A 17,455-nucleotide genomic window follows, 5' to 3' on the forward strand; every position below is an offset into this window, starting at 1 on the left:
GACCCAGTAAGCTTTGCGGTTGAGTGGGGATTTGAACTCTCTCTCCCAGGTTCTAGCCCAGCACTCTAACCACTATGGCACATTGATTCTTGCAATTACTTCACAAGGAGAGTTCAAATTCCTCACTATAAACATAGTCCATATTCTGAGAATGACTTATTTTGAAACGGGCATCTTAAAAGCTGTTTTGGGGCTACAGTTCCCATCATCCCTGACCACTGGTCCTGCTAGCTAGGGATGATGGAAGTTGTAGTCAAAAACAGCTGGAGACCCAAGTTTGAGAAACTCTGATTTATGCCCTCTCTCCTGACAATGGTCATCAACCAGAGTTGCCAAAGTAGTTTTGGTTCCACATTTGGCCTGAAATCAGATTGAAATGGGTTTAGATAATCCACTTCTTCCAAGCATGTCTGCAGGTGGGCTGTGAGTACTGAAGTAAGGTGCATGTTCTCTTTCAAGTGTGCAGAGAAGTTTATAATGCCATTTATCTTTATTTAAGGGGTGAGATGCTGTTGCTCATTCTGTTCTAGCTGAACAGAATATGGCCTGTAAGCACTTATCATTATGAATGTGACTTGGTTTTCTGACAGTCTGTGGAGGTGCAATCCTTAGGGCTAGAGCTGTTTATTTAAAAGAGAGCTTAGTTTTGACTGCAAATATTACCAAACCACAATTTTCAAAAAAAGCTATTCTAGCTTGAAATTGCTGTGGTTCATGTATCTTAGTAACTTCCCTCACGCAGCAGCTGCATTCTGCATTTTGTGGTAAAGGCACATATCCATCAATTGCTCCTTTCTCTTGGCACAAGGCTGTAGGAAGTTGTCAATAGCTTATTCAGCACTTGTTCCCTTGCTTGTGAATAGAGATTCTGTAACACTTTAGTAGTTCTTGAGACAAACAACTTGATTGCATTCTTAGCTAAATATTATCTGCTTGTATACAAGACTGTTGTTAATGCATCTGCTTTACAATCTTAAAGGGATATGATTCTGGGTAGGTTGCTCTTCCTATTGAATAGGTATCATTCTTCTGGATTTTTATTTATTTATTCATTTTGCAATGTAGCCCCCCCCCCTTTCTTTTGAAAATGATAACCCAGTATGACATTATTAAAAATGAATCAATATATGTTTATTCAGCCCACTTAAAAAAACACCTATTCACAGTGAGTTGTGAATTTTTAGAAACTAAATTAAATAATCAGCATCATTGTCCTTAGTCTTCCACTCAAAGGTAATATTTACTATTGAAAATCAGTCCAAAGAATTTCCTAACACCTCAAGTTGTACTCATTAATTTGTAGGGCGTTTAACATATATTTTATTGTCACTGCAAGTTGTTTTGACAGCTACTTTTGACAAGTGCTTGGATAAATGTTATGCCTTTACAAAAATGTGGCTTCTGAGACTGTGGACCTACCAACCTGACTATCTTCTGCTGTTACTTGTTCTAGGCGCTGAAAAAAATATCCTGAAAGTGCTTGCTGAGAAGTTTGGCCTTGGAGAGCTACTGACACCACCACCCCTCCCCCCCCAAAAAAATCCGAAACAACACCTTACATCAAGAAACTACCTGTGGTCCAGACGAGCATAACAAAAATTCTGAAAACACACTAGCTGGTGAGATACTTATTATACATTTATTCTGACAAAATGATTGGTAGAGTGCAGCATTCAATTCTTCCCCTGGCACGGAATTTCTGTGTGCCATCTCTTTGCTTGCTTCAGCTTTCTTAATTTTTCATCCAAATATGGTATGGGTTTATTTACCTTGGAAGGACTTTCAAAATATGTGGAGAATCTTGGCTGATTAAACTGCATTCAGCTCATGGGACCAGTTTAGGGTAAAGGCTGGAAGGGACAGGACTGATTTTTTGCAATTACAGTGGTACCTCTACTTACAAATAACTCTACTTACGAATTTTTCTACTTACAAATGGAGCTCCGTCCGCCATCTTGGATGCGGTTTAGATAGGATTTTTTCTACTTACACATTTTTAGATAGGGTTGCTTCGACTTACGATTTTTTTCTCCCAATGCATTCCTATGGGATTCGACTTACAAATTATTTCAACTTACAAATGTGTGTTCGGAATGCATTAAATTCGTAAGTAGAGGTACCACTGTACTTTTCTGCTCCTCCTCCCAGACATTAGTACTTATATTGGGGGGGGGGGGAGTTCATCATTCCCTTGAAGTAGTGGTTTTCACGTTGGGGCTTCCTGAAGCTTACTAATTGTCCCCAAGAACAGAAAGCTACTGCAAAAGTTGATTCTCACTGCCTTGAAGTTTATTACAACCAAAGGCTTCAAGCTGGCTTTATAGTTCTCTGAAATACAGTGGTACCTCTGGTTACGAACTTAATTCGTTCCGAAGGTCCGTTCTTAACCTGAAAACGTTCTTAACCTGAGGTATCACTTTAGCTAATGGGGCCTCCCACTGCCACCACACTGCTGCCGGGCAATTTCTGTTCTCATCCTGAGGTAAAGTTCTTAACCCAAGGTACTACTTTCAGGTTAGCAGAGTCTGTAACACAAAGTGTTTGTAACTTGAGGTGTTTGTAACCCGAGGTACCACTGTAGTGAAATAGGCAGTAAAAGCAACTGCTCCATGCATTTGTGTATCATTTCTGATTTGTCTTGCGGAAGTGGAAAACATGAATGGGGACCTGTCTACCTATGTGTTTTCAAGGCTTCTAATGCTCAGTTCATCCTTCATCGTGGAGTTCTTCACTCTGGTGGAACCTAACTGGGAGCTTTTGGTGATAGAATAGTGTCAAACAGCTGTTCAGTTCATTCAGCTACATATTGGTCCACTGACTGACTTGGTCTACCAACAACATACAGAGAGGAAGCACTTGTATCAAAGCCAATTTTGTAACACTTTGGCTTGCAGCCTGACACATTTATTTGACGCACTAGGAACCATTGGAGTGACCCACAGTAACACAGTTCATCAAAGTTAAATGCAGGCTATTTTAAAAGGCTGTTGCCAACTTAGCACTTAGAAAATGAATAATTGAATAAATAAGTTTCACTCTTCTGAATGGAGCTCTTTCAAAAGAAGCGTCATCAATTAAAAATATCCTTTGAATAGCGAAAGGCAGCTTTGTGCTTAGCTGTTCTTAAAACTGGGGGGTGTTTATCATTCAGGCAGTAGGTAATCAGCACTAGATTTCTTATAGTGAGAAATGCAAGTAATATTAGACACTTCTCTTGATCAAAAGAATAAGCAGCAGCTTTGGAAGAGTGCTGAAGCCCTTCATCATCTTTTCCCCGTGTTCTTTAGTTTTTACCCTGCCAGCCGTCTTTAGAAGTTTGCATTGAGATTTTGTTGGTTTCTGCTAAACACTCTTGAACAGGGCACAAGAAAAGGTGTGAACCATCAACAGATTAGTGGAGCTATTTTAATAACTGCATCACTGGAAGGGCATAGCAGAAACTATGCCCACAATGCATGATTACACTAAGTAAGTTTCCTCTGGCACCAGGAAGCTAGAGGAATGTTACCTTAGATTCTCTTTTTAATTGTACTGATATCTAAATAGAGCCTAAAATAAAATAAGAATGGAATGATTTTGTCAAACTTGGTAGAAAAGAGAAAGTACGTTTCCCTTATGAAAAATTAAAATTATTTAATATCCAATGCAATTTGCATCTCAACTCAGAAATTAATTCCATTGATTTCAGTGATCTAAACTCTTTAGTCAATGTACTTAAGGTAAAGGTATAGGGGCCCTGACCATCAAGTCCAGTCGTGTCCGACTCTGGGGTTGCGGCGCTCATCTCGCTCATATAGGCCGAGGGAGCCGGCGTTTGTCCGCAGACAGCTTCCGGGTCATGTGGCCAGCATGACTAAGCTGCTTCTGGCGAACCAGAGCAGTGCACGGAAACGCCGTTTACCTTCCCGCCGGAGCAGTCCCTATTTATCTACTTGCACTTTGATGTGCTTTCGAACTGCTAGGTGGGCAGGAGCTGGGACCGAGCAACGGGAGCTCACCCCGTTGCAGGAATTCGAACCGCCGACCTTCTGATCAGCAAGCCCTAGACTCTGTGGTTTAACCCACAGCGCCACTTGGGTCGCCACCATACATAAGATGATGCTTTAGGCTGCTTTGAAAGTAGAAAATTTAATGGCAGCTCAATGTGAGACAGGGTCTTTTCTGTAGCAGCACCCATGTTGTAAATTCCCTCCTAGGAAGTGGTGAGACAAGCCATGTCCATGATTGTATTTAGGGAGGCAGTGAATATATACTTAATCTCTATGGTTCTTAATGCATGGTTGAAGGCAGCAAAAATTAAAACTAAATTTCTGTGCTAGTCTCACCACATTTTGGAAGTTAGGTCTTGTTTTTCTAGATACGTATATTGGTTTGCAGGGCTGAAAAACAATATAAATATGTTTTTATTTTTAAAAAAACCTGGAATAGTAGGAGGTACAGGATGAAGCACTTGTTTTGAACCCTCTTCTTTATTGTAGTATGTTGGTGTGTTGCTTCTCCTTTCCCTAAAATGTGGGTGGGATGAATGTACTAATAGGAAACATTTGAAATACTACCATTGCAATAGGTTCAAGGAAAATGGAAGGTTCTCTTTAAAGTTGTCAAGGTGATGTTTGTCCTACTTTATTTCTCCTCACTGAAGCAAGTTTAACTGTTGCAGATTGTATGAATAATTGAACAAGGATACCTTACTCGTTACCCGAAGTAATATTCTGCTCACTTGCTGCTCAGAGCTGAGCTTCACTCTTTATTATGGCACAGACCTTCTTATATGTTTGTGATGTTTCATTCCCCAGTGTGAGTGCTGGCTTTAGCTTCAATTCCCTCCATGATTTAAATAAAACGTTCAGAAATCAACATCAGTATTGAAACAAACATCTGCCTGCCCCCCTTTCCTCCCCCCTCCAAAAAAATCACAGACCTAGAAGAGATGTTTCCTCACAAGTCTGGATTTGCTGTCTTTACGGATATTAAACATGAGGGGTTTGCCACATAGTGTTCTGTAAGGGGAGACTCCAAAAGAAATGAAAACAGAGCTCTGTGTATCTGTTTTGCTGTTTCTAGCGGAAGACATTTAATTCGCCTTCTAAAGCCAACCTCAAAAATGATGCAATTCAGCTGAAGTAGATTTATGGTGCCTTTTCCTCTGGAAATCAATACAGCTTGGAGGGGCTGTCATGGGAACTGGCTGACTGAGATGCAGCTGTGTTCAAATATAAACTTCTGTACCGCAAACCCAAAGTAATGACTCTTGGTTTTTGTTTTTTAGTCAGCACTTTAGCTCTGAGACATTATGGGGGTAAGCTTTAATCGACTGCTTTGTTTCCATTAGGAAGTTATTGAAACTTTGCTATAGCAAATTCAGCAAGTTGATGTGATGTTCTAAAAGCCATTGCTATTCTTACTTGCCCTTGTGTATTTTGTGGTTTGTAAGGACCTGGAAATGTGTTGTGGGACAAGGTAGCATTTGTATACTGCAAGAGATGGAACCACTCCTCTCTCTAGTTTTATAAGCTTTGTAGTTGCTTGGCAGTAAACAAGGGCTCAGTTAAAGCAATTTCTTCTAACTGATTGTAGGGATCAGCCTTCTTCATACTGAGTACATCAGGGACATGTTTGCTGAGGTCATCAGCAAGTTCTATTTTATACTGCTGGAAACTGGATTTTGTTCAAATAATATTTGTCACAATACTGTGATCTTTCAATTTTTAAAATATAATTGATAGTACCATTGCTTTCAGAGGCTCAGAGTGATGGTGATGATCTGGGAGAGGGAATTCTCTTCCCTGAGTTGCACTTGGCACCTTCATCATATGCTGAAGAAATACCTCTTTACTCTGACCTATGACACTTGGAATGAGTACTTTTAGGGCTTGTCCTATTTTTGTGACCATAATTTGTTTGAAACTATTTTTCTTGTGTTTTAAATTGATGTGACCCACCCTGGGACCTTAGGGTAAAGAGCATATAATAAATCAAATATATTGTTATTGTTGCTATTATTAACAGCAAAAACGGTGATGTTTACACCACAAATCTGCTTTCTCAAATGCCCAAGGTAAGCTACAAATTCCATCTAGAAAGGGATACCCAGCAGCAACCACCTTGTGTCTTCATTTCACGGATGCTCCAAAGCCGGTCATAGAAAGAGCTATCTAAGAAATGTCATTTTAAGACAGGTTTAGTCAGATATTGTTGGACTACAACTCCCATCAGCTCCAGGCAGTATGGGTTTGATGGTATTTGGAGATCAGCAACATCTGGAGAGCACCATGTTAGCTATCCCTGAGAAAACTGAAGAGCTGGAACAGAATTTGTGCATCAGCTTTAGTACACCAAAAAGTAGAACAATAACCTGAAGCAAATCAATGTTTCTCACAACTCAGCACACCTGCTTTTTTCTTCTTCGAATGGAATATAGAAGTATACCATGTCATGGACTGCTGTTAACATCGACATTCTGTTTTGATTTAAAACTTATAAAATGTTGGGTTGTAGCCGAAGGTTCTGTTCCTCCCAAAAGAAGGAGTCTTCCTCTCATGGAAGAATGGGCTCTTTGGATCCAGCCCATTAAAAGGTGGATTTGGGCACATAATAAACAAGGAACTGGGCACATCAAGTCATAATTTTGTATTTCGAACAACAAGCTGGATATAATTGCTTCAGACTCAGGTGTCATAATTTAAAAGCTTAAATTCTGATTTAAACATACGGTATTAAAGGAGAAAAAACTTTATAAAAATGAAATCTGAATTCAGTACCAACCACCATCTACATTTAGGGCCTGGTATTCTGTTGCTTTCTCACTCTTCTTATAAAGAAAAACAACAATGCGATTTTAAAGTAGAGAAATGCCCAGCAGTTTGCTGGTTTGGGGGAGGAAGCAGCATCATGGGCAATTTTATGTAATGCTGAAAGATTTGCAGAATTTTTTCTGATGTGAAAATAACAAGCTTAGTATTTGTGACCTAGATTACTATTTCTTTGTTGCAGTTATGAGTGAATGCACTTATGAGTGGGGTGTTGTTTATTTGCTTGCTTGCTTGCTTGCTTGCTTGTTTTGTTTTTAAAGCAGCTCATTGGCAAATGTAGCCACAGGCTGCAAAGGGTTCAGTCAAGAAATCAATGCTCTTTTTCCATCTGACTGCCTTGAAGACTATGTAAATTAAATGTACTTAACCATAAAACCTGTCTACATTGCTAGAGGTACAGTTGGCAGTTACAAACTACCACCAACTTCATTTTGGGAAATGGATCGATTTATATATTTGAAAACAGTCATAGCTAGAGTTCATTGGAATTTCTCATAGTGACTTTCTAATAAATATGTAACTTGAACTAATAAGGTTTTATTCCTTTATGAAATAAATCAGAGGGCTAATTATCTTCCCATTTTGCATCTTTGTTAGGCCGGCATTCTAAAGTATGAAAGCAAATACCTTAACATGCATAAGACCGTATTTATAATAAATTTAAACAGCAAGAAAAATGCTCTAGGTTTCAGCTACTTAGATTTCCAGATGATTAAAGACTTGACTGAAAGGCACATAAGGGTTGCTTTCCAAGATTGTATAGAGTGCATTTCAATAATGATGGTGATGTTGTTATTATGTTACAGGTAGGTAGCCATGTTGGTCTGCCGTAGACGAAACAAAATAAAATTCCTTCCAGTAAAAACCATGTTTCTCCAAAAATAAGCCATAAATCCGAAAATAAGCCATACCCCGAAAATAAGCCATAGTGATAGGCAGTTTAACCTTGTAGGTTAAACTCTACCATACTTAATTAAAAAAATAAGACATCCCCAGAAAATAAGCCACCGTGTTTTTTTTGAGGAAAAATAAATATAAGACGGTGTCTTATTTTTGAAGAAACACTGTAGCAGCTTAGAGACCAACAAACTTAGTTGGTCTCTAAGGTGCTACTGGAAGGAATTTTATTATTATGTGCATGAGTTTGAAAAGAACTAAATAGGTTGCATTGTTTAAATGGGCTAATTGGATTTAAGGGAAATAGGATGAACTGAGATGCTTACTGCTTATAATAAAATACTTAAACCAGTACATTTTGTTTGCTGAGTCCCAGTTTGTATAGCCTGCTGCATGTTCCTCCATATAGTTTCAGACAATTCACATAGGTAAAGGTACCATGCTGTGATTGTACTGATTTGCAAGAATGGATGGAGGATATTTTAAACTATTGCAGGTAGCAGGATTTGACTATCTTCCATATTGCCCAGGAACTTGTATGATAGTCTGGAACAATTGGCACTGTGCGGTGAAATTCAGCATGCATATGAATGTAACATCGCCCCAAAAGTCTTTCATAGTCCAACACACTTTCAAAGAGGGAAACGTGTTAAACGTGAAGAAATAAGGTAAAATGAAGTAGAATTAAGGGTTTGGGTATGGAGAGAGAACTCAGCCGGTGGAATTGCAGCTGGGAAATAAATATGTCACATGCCTATTTCTAATAGCCACAACTACTGAGGAAGGGGAGGCTGGTTTTGTTCCATAGGCTTTGTCCCAGAGAGACCCAAAGGGGACCCTTGTCTGTGTAGCTCTACCAGGTTGTGTTTCTTTGTGGTGTGTGGCAAAAGAGACAAAACATGCAACTCTCTTCCTTTTATAGACAAAAGATTCTACCGAATGAATTCCATGGCCTTCTGACAAGTATCTTCTAACAATATATGCTAGTGTCTAATGAGAAAGGAAGGAGATTATTCGTGCTTTTAAAAATGGCATTCTGATCCCTTGCCTTCACTACAGGCTTATGGGAGTCCTGCTCTTGCTTCTACTTCCTGGAAGCTTTCACCCCTGTATTCATTGTGATGTAGGTGTGTCAGAACCAAGAGCTCATTCTGTACTAGGAATACTCATCCTAGCTTGACTTCCTGTGACAAAGCAATCCACAGCAATCCAAAGATTTGTCTGAGGTAGAAACTGCAAAAGTTGCTGAAGAGAGCGCTAACAAGATTCCAAAATGCCCTTGTGGCATATGTTTAGGTATCTTAGAAAGTGGTGCAGGATGCTATTTAACATAAGGGATAAAATGCAGAAGTAGTTGTTGTTTAGTCGTTTAGTCGTGTCTGACTCTTTGTGACCCCATGGACCAGAGCACGCCAGGCACTCCTGTCTTCCACTGCCTCCCGCAGTTTGGTCAAATTCATGTTGGTCGCTTCTATAACACTGTCCATCCATCTCGTCCTCAGAAGGAGCACTCCTCTCTTAATGCAAAGTAGCATTCTGATATCCTAAAGAGCTTAACTCTTATTGTTCTAGTTGTGCCACACTGATATTCTAAATAAAGCAGGGGAGGCTGGTTCCTTGGGTAACTGGGGCACTGACTGAGGATGACCAACCTCGGTCATCCTCAGTCAGTCTCCAGTCTTCCAAGCAATTGTGGGTGGCTCTGCATGTCACTGTCTCTGGCTCCGCCTGCTGCTTTTCTCCCTGCCTTCCACGCTAGCAGTCCCAGTGAACAGCCACGCACCACAGGACATAATATAACTTCAGCAGTTAATCCCACTTGTTTATTTTTTGTTTGCAAGCAAGCCCTCTCGTCCACATTTCTTATACAGCTTCCTGCTTGCCTCAGAGCTAGAAGGGGGCTGCAAATGCTCTTCTCAGGTTTTTTTTAGGAAGTGAAACTCTCTTAGGCTGCAATCCTATGGATGCTTAGTTGAGAGTCAGCATCGCTGAACTTCTTGGCTCTTACCTCTGAGTAAATCTTTGTAGGAACAGTCTGGGAATCTTAACTTCTGGAATCTTAACTTCTGGAATAGTAATTGTATTAATCTGTGCTAGAAAAATGAACAAAAGCTTGCAGCACCTTAGTTTTAAGGTATTACAAGCCATTTTTTAGTCTAGAAAAATACAATATGAGTTTTCATTAATTTATAGAATGGGGAATAAATTTATGAATGGAGACTAGATACGTTGGCTGTGTTTTCATTACAGTACTGGCATTTTCTCAAGGCAGTCAAGATGCACATTTTTGCTCTCCTTTCATTTTAAACTTGTTAAAGTTTTCTGCAAATTGTGGACGTGGGCAGCAAGACATTCCATCTTTTTACATTCCAATTAAATTCCTAGGCATGCTCAGTTTGGGAGATTTGTTTATTGAATGTTTGAGTAGGATGTCAGCCTTGCATGTTAAATTTTCTTCTTCTTCACCAGTTCAGTAAAATAATTTGCAGATATGTCAATAACACTTTTTATCAACTAATTTGGATTAATGTTGGGAAAGCTTTAATTATGTTGGTTATTTCACAGGAATTGCAAACTTAATTTATGCTGCCATGGTATGTCTGATGCAACAGAAAGATAAAAGTCATAATCCAATGCAAAAGGAAAGTATCTCATAACTTGCATTATTAATAATAAGAAATCAGAAAAAATATGCAGTACAGTCCCACAGATGTCTTTTGAGAAGTATACACATTTGAGTTCAGTGGAATTTACTCCCACAGTAAGTGTCCATAGATGTTAAACTTAACATGAATTTCAGGTTGACATGAATTTATTTATTTATTTATTTTTTTTAAAGATTAAAAAAGTTTTTATTGGTTTCCATTTAAAAATCACAGTGCACAGCAATAAATCACAATATGCAAAAGTACACACAAATAAAGATATAAACCTCGTCTAACACGCTCAGAGACGACGAGGTTGACATGAATTTAGCACACATAACTTCTGGATGTTAAATTCATGGCTACATATTAAATAAATTTGGGCCATTATGCTAAAACTTCAGAGCTGGATAAAGGGCCTTTCCTGGATTCATATAATGTGCAAAGATGGATGTACATGTTGATGGCAACATACTAGAGTTTGTCAAATAGTGGCTTGTCAGTGAACGACCTGTAATTTAACTTCACACAATTTATTGCCATATTCAAGGAATTCAGAAATGTTTTTGTGTAAATACAAAAGCCCACAAAGGCCTGTTTTGACCCTAACAATTACTGGTGGTTTCCACTGATTATGTATACAAAGAGATTTGTTTGGAAGGGCTTGGTCTTGTTTCATTTCATTTTACAGAAGGAAGGACTAGCCTAAATAGCATAGATTTTGTGAATCTCCAGATGAAGCATGTTCATAATTTGAGAATCATTAGAGAATGTGGGTGTAAAATAAAATACAGTTATGGACCTAACAAGTTCAATCCAGTTGTTGTTGTTGTTTGTTGTTGTTGTTGTTTTAAAAAAGTGTACTTAAGTACTACTGGAGTAAATTGTGACAGATACGGTTGATGTCTATGTTTCATTTAGTGCACATGCATTTTTAGCAGAGTTTTAAAATGCTTCACAATATATAATATATAGCTGCATATATATTTAAAGTTTAAAGTTTTTATTCCTGGGTTGAATTAGTGTATTCATTATTCAGATGGTAATTTTCACTACCAACCAGATTGGGTCAAGAGAGGGAAAGAAAATGAGAACTGGGAGGCTAGCTTCAAGCCCTTGCCTCTAGTAGCATTGATTTGTTTTGCTGGCTTTCCCTTAATTATAGGTCGTTGAAATAAGCACTATTATTTCCCCCTGTTTTAGCTATTTGACCACCCTAAATCAGGATTCCATAAATTTTATCTTGGCTAGTCATTATTTGTGCTCGCCGCCATAGCCACTGCCTGCTTTACCCTATAGGTTGCTTAGCATATGCAATTACTGTAGGATGGGGCAGATAATTCACTTAATTTCACATTGCTGTAATGGGGTGTGCCTTGTCTTGTCATGCTTCCCAAATCATGTAACCTAAACCCCAGCCACATACCTGCCTGCCAGGCTAACTACCCCACTCCTTTCTCACTACATGACACCACCTGAATGGAAGCGGGAGCAGGCCTGGTGTGGAGGAACAGGAGGAGCAGTGTCCCAGATCCACTGCCAACTTTCCTAGTTCTCCTGGCTGCTGAGACTTGATATTGTTGCACATCTTACACTTGTTCCTCTCAATATGCCAAGAATCAAGAAAATGGTTAGTGGGCATCCTCTGCAGATCCTAGTATCCTGTATGTACCTACTGCACACAAAATAAGGTTCTTTGCATGCAACAGAAAACTTAGAAGAGGACAGAGCTGGTCTGTTGTGCCCAACACAGAGGTCTTCTTCCAGAGGTCTCTGCCAAGTTCAGTTGATGCATGGAAAGGAATATTTGTACTGGGCAGGGATGCTCACTGATAGAGAGGAACATTTGCTTCTGGAGAACTAGTGAGGGTGTATAGACCCCTGAATTGTTTTTGGAAACACAGATATAGAGTCACAATTCAACAAAATACTCAAGCATATTCTTTACAAATTTCAGCAGCTCCACTAGAACTTTGCTTTGAGAAGCCATGTGCCAAACATTTATATGCATCCTCATTACACTAGCACAATAAACCAGAATTGGAATCACTCATCCTTCTCTACTGCCAGTCTGTGATATGTCAAGGAAAATGATCGTATTTCATGCAAATGCAACAATTTTGCATATAAAAAAAATGAAATACTATATTGTAGCATAACTTATGAAGGAAACTGGCTTTGAAATTGATGAATGCTGCTTCATGGTTTCAGATCTCATGAGGGAGTATTGAAATAAGCTGAATGTGTGAATAGATTTTTTGCATTTAAAGAAATAGCACATGTACACACACATTCATAACCATACAATTAGACATTCCTAGAATACCGGCTTGGGGGGGGGGGTATTTTCTTGATCATGTGCCATTTTTCATAGTACTGTGCTAGCAAACTGCTATAATTAGATTAACAGCCTGCTAAACAGCAGTGACAGTATCCAAGTCTCAGAGAGCATGTGCTAGATTCTGCATGCGCCTTTCTCCCATTGGCTGCTGGCGTTTGCTGCTTGCCAATTTGATAGGTTTCCACAGTAATCTTTATGCTGCATTAGAGACATAGATACAGAGGTACAGTGTTCATGCAACGGTGGAGGAACTCTGCCTCTTCTGTGTAGCATAAAAGAAAAGCCTACAGACGATAGAGGCATTGCTCTTTGTTATAAACCCATCAGCATTTAACAACTGCTGGCTGCAAGCAGAGGTCAGTGAAGGAGTTTCAGTTAATGGTAATTACTTTCAGGTCTTTATCTCCCCCCCCCCTAAAACACATCCATGCATGAAATGAATACAGTTAATCATGTCATCTGTTTAATTTGATCTTGCTTTCATTAATATTGTGTGTACTCCAGCGAGATGGTCATCACATTATAAAACACATCATTATACTAAGAATTTAGCAGGGAAGTATAGTGTGTACTGCATGAAGAAATAGCTCTCATACGAAATCTTTTGTTATTCTAAGAGCAGTGTTGGCGTTTATTTGAAGGGGGGTTGGCTGAACATTTGAATTAGAGCATATATGACTTTTGCCTTTCATGGAGACAGAGATATTTCTAAGTAATGAGCAGATAACAGGGAATAATGCCAGGATGTATGCTTTAATATGATCGGTGCTATAACTGCCTGCTGATTTATGCATAGGGAAAGGAATTCGGATTAATATGCTCCATTGTCTGTCTGTCACCTTACGTTGTTTGGGTGAATTCTTTGTTTGATCCTTTGAATTTTTAAAGTAGCCTTTCGAAAACATCCACTATAGTGCAGTGAATCCATCTCTGCACACTCATTGTTCCCAAAGGCCAAACAGTGAGATCAAGTGTGTGTGTGTGTGTGTGTGTGTGTTTAAAGACCTTGCCCTGAATGTAGTGAAAGAGGTATACATTGCTGCAGTGATATATCTGACAAGCTTGGGTGGGTTCTTTTGTTTTTTTGGTGGGGGGGGGGGCTGTTCGGGGAAAAACATTTCCGAAATTTGATTCATCTTGTCCTGTTTTTTCATTTGGGATTTGTGTGGTGACCGATCCAAACTTATTCTAAACTATGCTGATTGCGAGGGTACATCTCACTTGATTTATTAAAAGAGCAGCCAAAGAGAGCTCTATCTCAATGTAGTCTGAGTGCGTTGTGACTTACTCTGTTCAAATCTCACTCAAATGCATGGGACCTTGCACATGATGACGATGGTTTCAGTGGGTTTCTGCAGGAGAGGTTCTTTGAGGATGTTCCCTTGGTTTGTTTTGACTGCTGATAGCCACATAAATGTGCATTAGGTCACCAGTTGTCCAGCTGGCACTTCGCCACCATGCGTCTGGGTAACAGGAGATTTGCCTCAAGTGAGCACAAGCTATGGACTTTCACTACTTTGCTTTCACTTCTTATCTCCCCCTCTAATCTCTGGCTCCCTCCCCGCCCCCTCTCAGTGAAGTTTTCACTGCATTGCAAAGCAGAACTAGGTGAGTCATAGCTATCGGTCTTTTGCCCATAAAAGCAGATTTTTTTTGTCATTTGTTGTCAGCTTTGTGCACTTTACATTTGAACACAGAGAGGATGGAAAGCATACACAAGAAAGTAGTCGTTCGTCAAATATTTTACTGAGTTTAACCTTCAGCCTAGATCGTTTTAATATGGTGCATAATGTTGATAGTTTGTTTTGTTCTCTTTGTAGAACAAGAGTTAAAATAGTGGTTATGACTGACATCCCAAATTTGGTTCATCACACTTTTGAATCTGAGCCCAGCTATGAACTGGTTGGTGGCTTTTGGCAACCCTCTCAACCTCAACCTTCCTCTCCCAGCTTTAAAATATTAATAATACTCATCATATTACAGGATTAAATTGATAATATATGCAAAGAATTTTGAACATGAAGGTGTTGGTGGAACTGTAGATTTTTATTTTTATTTAATTTACTTGTTTATTGCCTTCAAGAAACCTCAGTACCAGTGTTTTCTGAACTCTGTATTCCCAGAAATTATAGAATAGTCTTTTTGCATAGCAACAGTTAAGTCTAGGACAATGATGAATAGAGAGAGTGGGTGTGCACATACAACCTGTGTGTTGTTGTCTGCTAGCCCCTCTCTGTGCTCTATTGCCAATTATAATGGTCCTGTGTTTTCTTTTTCAAAAGAGACCTACTGCCTCCTGTAATTATCTATGTGGGTGGAAAATAAAATGTTGCAGTCTTTTTATGGCATGGAACTTGATGCTGACAGTGCCTTGCAGACGTTGACAGCGGCTCATGTGACAGTTCTAGACAGTTATAATTCAAAATGAGAAGTACCTGTCTTTTCTGTTCCAGCAACTATATAGGATAAGCTCTAGTTTTCTGAAAACATGAATGTAACTCCTTAATTTGTGGCAGGTTTTATATGCATCTCTTAATAACCATTTCATGCATGTGGAATCTTCCATTCTGAAAGCTGTTTCTGACATAGGGACCCTGTCAGCCTTTCCCAACCTGGTGCCCTCCAGAAGATGTTTTTGGACTACAGTTCCCATCAGCTTCAGCCAGTACGGGAAATGGTTGTAAAATGATGGGAGGTGTAGTTCAACAATATCTGGAAGACATCAGGTTGGAGAAAACTGATCTAGTCCCTTATCAGTATTGTGCAAGCAAGATGACATGAAAGCTTGGTGGTTTCTAACAATGTTAAAGAATGGAAGGAAGAAGGTGTACCTATGATACACCCTCATTTTGTTGTGATAATAGAATTGTAGAGTTTGAAGGTACCCTGAGGGGCGTCTATTCCAACCCATGCTATGCATTATGCTCAAGTAAATCATACAGGACAGATAGTCATCCAACCTGTGCTTAAAAACCTACAAGGAGAGGATGCCACCACCACCCCCAGAGAATCCATTCCGCTGTTGAACAGCTCTTACTTGTCAGAAAGTTCTTCCTGATGTTTATCTGACAAATACATGTTTCTGAGTTTTTCTGACCATCTTCCAAAAATTTGTGCCTGATTTGTTTCCTAACAGCTTCCCCATAATTTATTTATTTTTAATGCAAGTAAGGAAAAGCAATGTCAAAAGCAGTCTAGTAATGCATATGGTATCTGTCCTGCTTTTCATGTTAAGAGACCTTGTAAACATAAGAACGAATGTGATATTGCATCACGTTAAGATATTGCTGACAAATAAGCTGGTTTATGTTTCATTTTGCAAAGGTGTACTTCCTTCTGAAACATGGTTCAATAATTTACACACAAATGTTAGTTAATTTTTATTGTAAAATGAATTTGCCACTTATTTCATTAAATTGCATATTAAGCCAGGATGTTCCAGCATATCTGTTGGAAAGCACATTTTTGTACCATACTGTTGTTAAAAAAATGTTTATGCACTACTATTGTGCAACTCGTCAGACTTTGTGGAGAGCTTTCCAAGATTAACTGCTTCAGTATTCCCATTTTGCCATAGAGGCTATATATATATCACAGTGCTCAACCATGGTCTGGCTAAAAAAAGCAAGGGAATAACAGGACCATGTGCTGAAATTACCTTTCCCAATATGTTACCCTCCAGATGTTGTTGGACTCTTAACTCCCATCAGCCACAGCCATATAGCCAATTGTCAGAGACAGCGGGAGCTATAATCTAACGACATCCAGAGGGTACCAGGTTGGGGAATGCTATAAAATTTCCTGGGAGGGGGCTAAGGGAAAGAGGAATACAAGATTTGTTTGTTTTTTCTTATCATGCTGGGTCGTCTTCCATTTTCCCCCAGAAGCTCCCTCTGTGTGACAGTAGTACCGGTACTATTCCAAGGGTGGAAACTGCTGTTGAGAAGAACACTACTGTCACCATTGTAACAAAATACAGGGATCAGAAAGAAAGAAAAGCAAATGGGATGAGTAGGTTTTGTTACCCCTTTGGTTCTAAGCCATCCACAAATTCAGCCAAAAGTTCTTAAGGGCTGGGATGAAGGTTCTCCTTAAACATCAGCGCCAATCCCCAGTGAACACATATAGCACTGAAAAAAGCATAATTGTTTCATACGCAGTTTGCATTCATTGTAGATCCCATAGGATGCTTTCTCCCAATGGATTGTGCCAACAATCTACCCTCAAATGTTTGGGACCACTCTTAAGGGACTGCATATTTCTATCTTAACCAGGTTCCTCAGAAGCTTCTTTGTGAGATAACCGATGAATAGTTAAATACCAAACAAAAGAATACCAGTAAACACCAGTATACATTAGAACAAACAGTTTCATAATGAATGTAACAATATGATTTTATGAAACTGTGAGGAAGAACTCTTGATTCTGGCCAACCAACCCTACTACAAAAATAAACTTAACATATTAGGAGAATGTCAGATGTAGCTGTGTTCATAGATTCCGTGGACTCTTGCTTCTAGACTCTCTGTTTTATCACAGTATTTTAAAAGTTCAGAAATCATGGTCACTCTGTGCATGAGGATATTACACACAGTGAATTATGTATTGGGGGCTTTTTCTATATCCAGCAGTCAGATAACATTTCCACCCCGACTCATGCTCCTCAGTCATTTGTATCAATGTACAAATAGAACTTCAATTGCCAGCAGTCTATATGGGACTGCCTTTCCTGGAATGAAAAGAATGGAACTATGGTTATT

The 17,455-nt window shown here is 39.1% G+C and overlaps 1 protein-coding gene across 3 annotated transcripts in view; it reads left to right on the forward strand.

Annotated features, from left to right (window-relative positions):
- Positions 1-17,455, forward strand: part of FAM110B (family with sequence similarity 110 member B) — a 72,096-nt gene that overhangs the window by 28,920 nt on the left and 25,721 nt on the right. The window contains exon 2 of one of the 3 annotated variants that reach the window (XM_035126058.3): positions 1,454-1,619. The gene's annotated coding sequence lies outside the window, so the exon portion shown is untranslated. Of the gene's footprint in view, positions 1-1,453; positions 1,620-12,892; positions 13,077-17,455 lie in introns of those variants that run through there. The other 2 variants (XM_035126055.3, XM_035126059.3) reach the window with 2 other exon arrangements.

Source organism: Zootoca vivipara, chromosome 8 (genome assembly GCF_965207765.1).
Source record: "Zootoca vivipara chromosome 8, rZooViv2.hap1.1, whole genome shotgun sequence".
NCBI classification, from domain to species: Eukaryota; Metazoa; Chordata; class Lepidosauria; order Squamata; family Lacertidae; genus Zootoca; species Zootoca vivipara.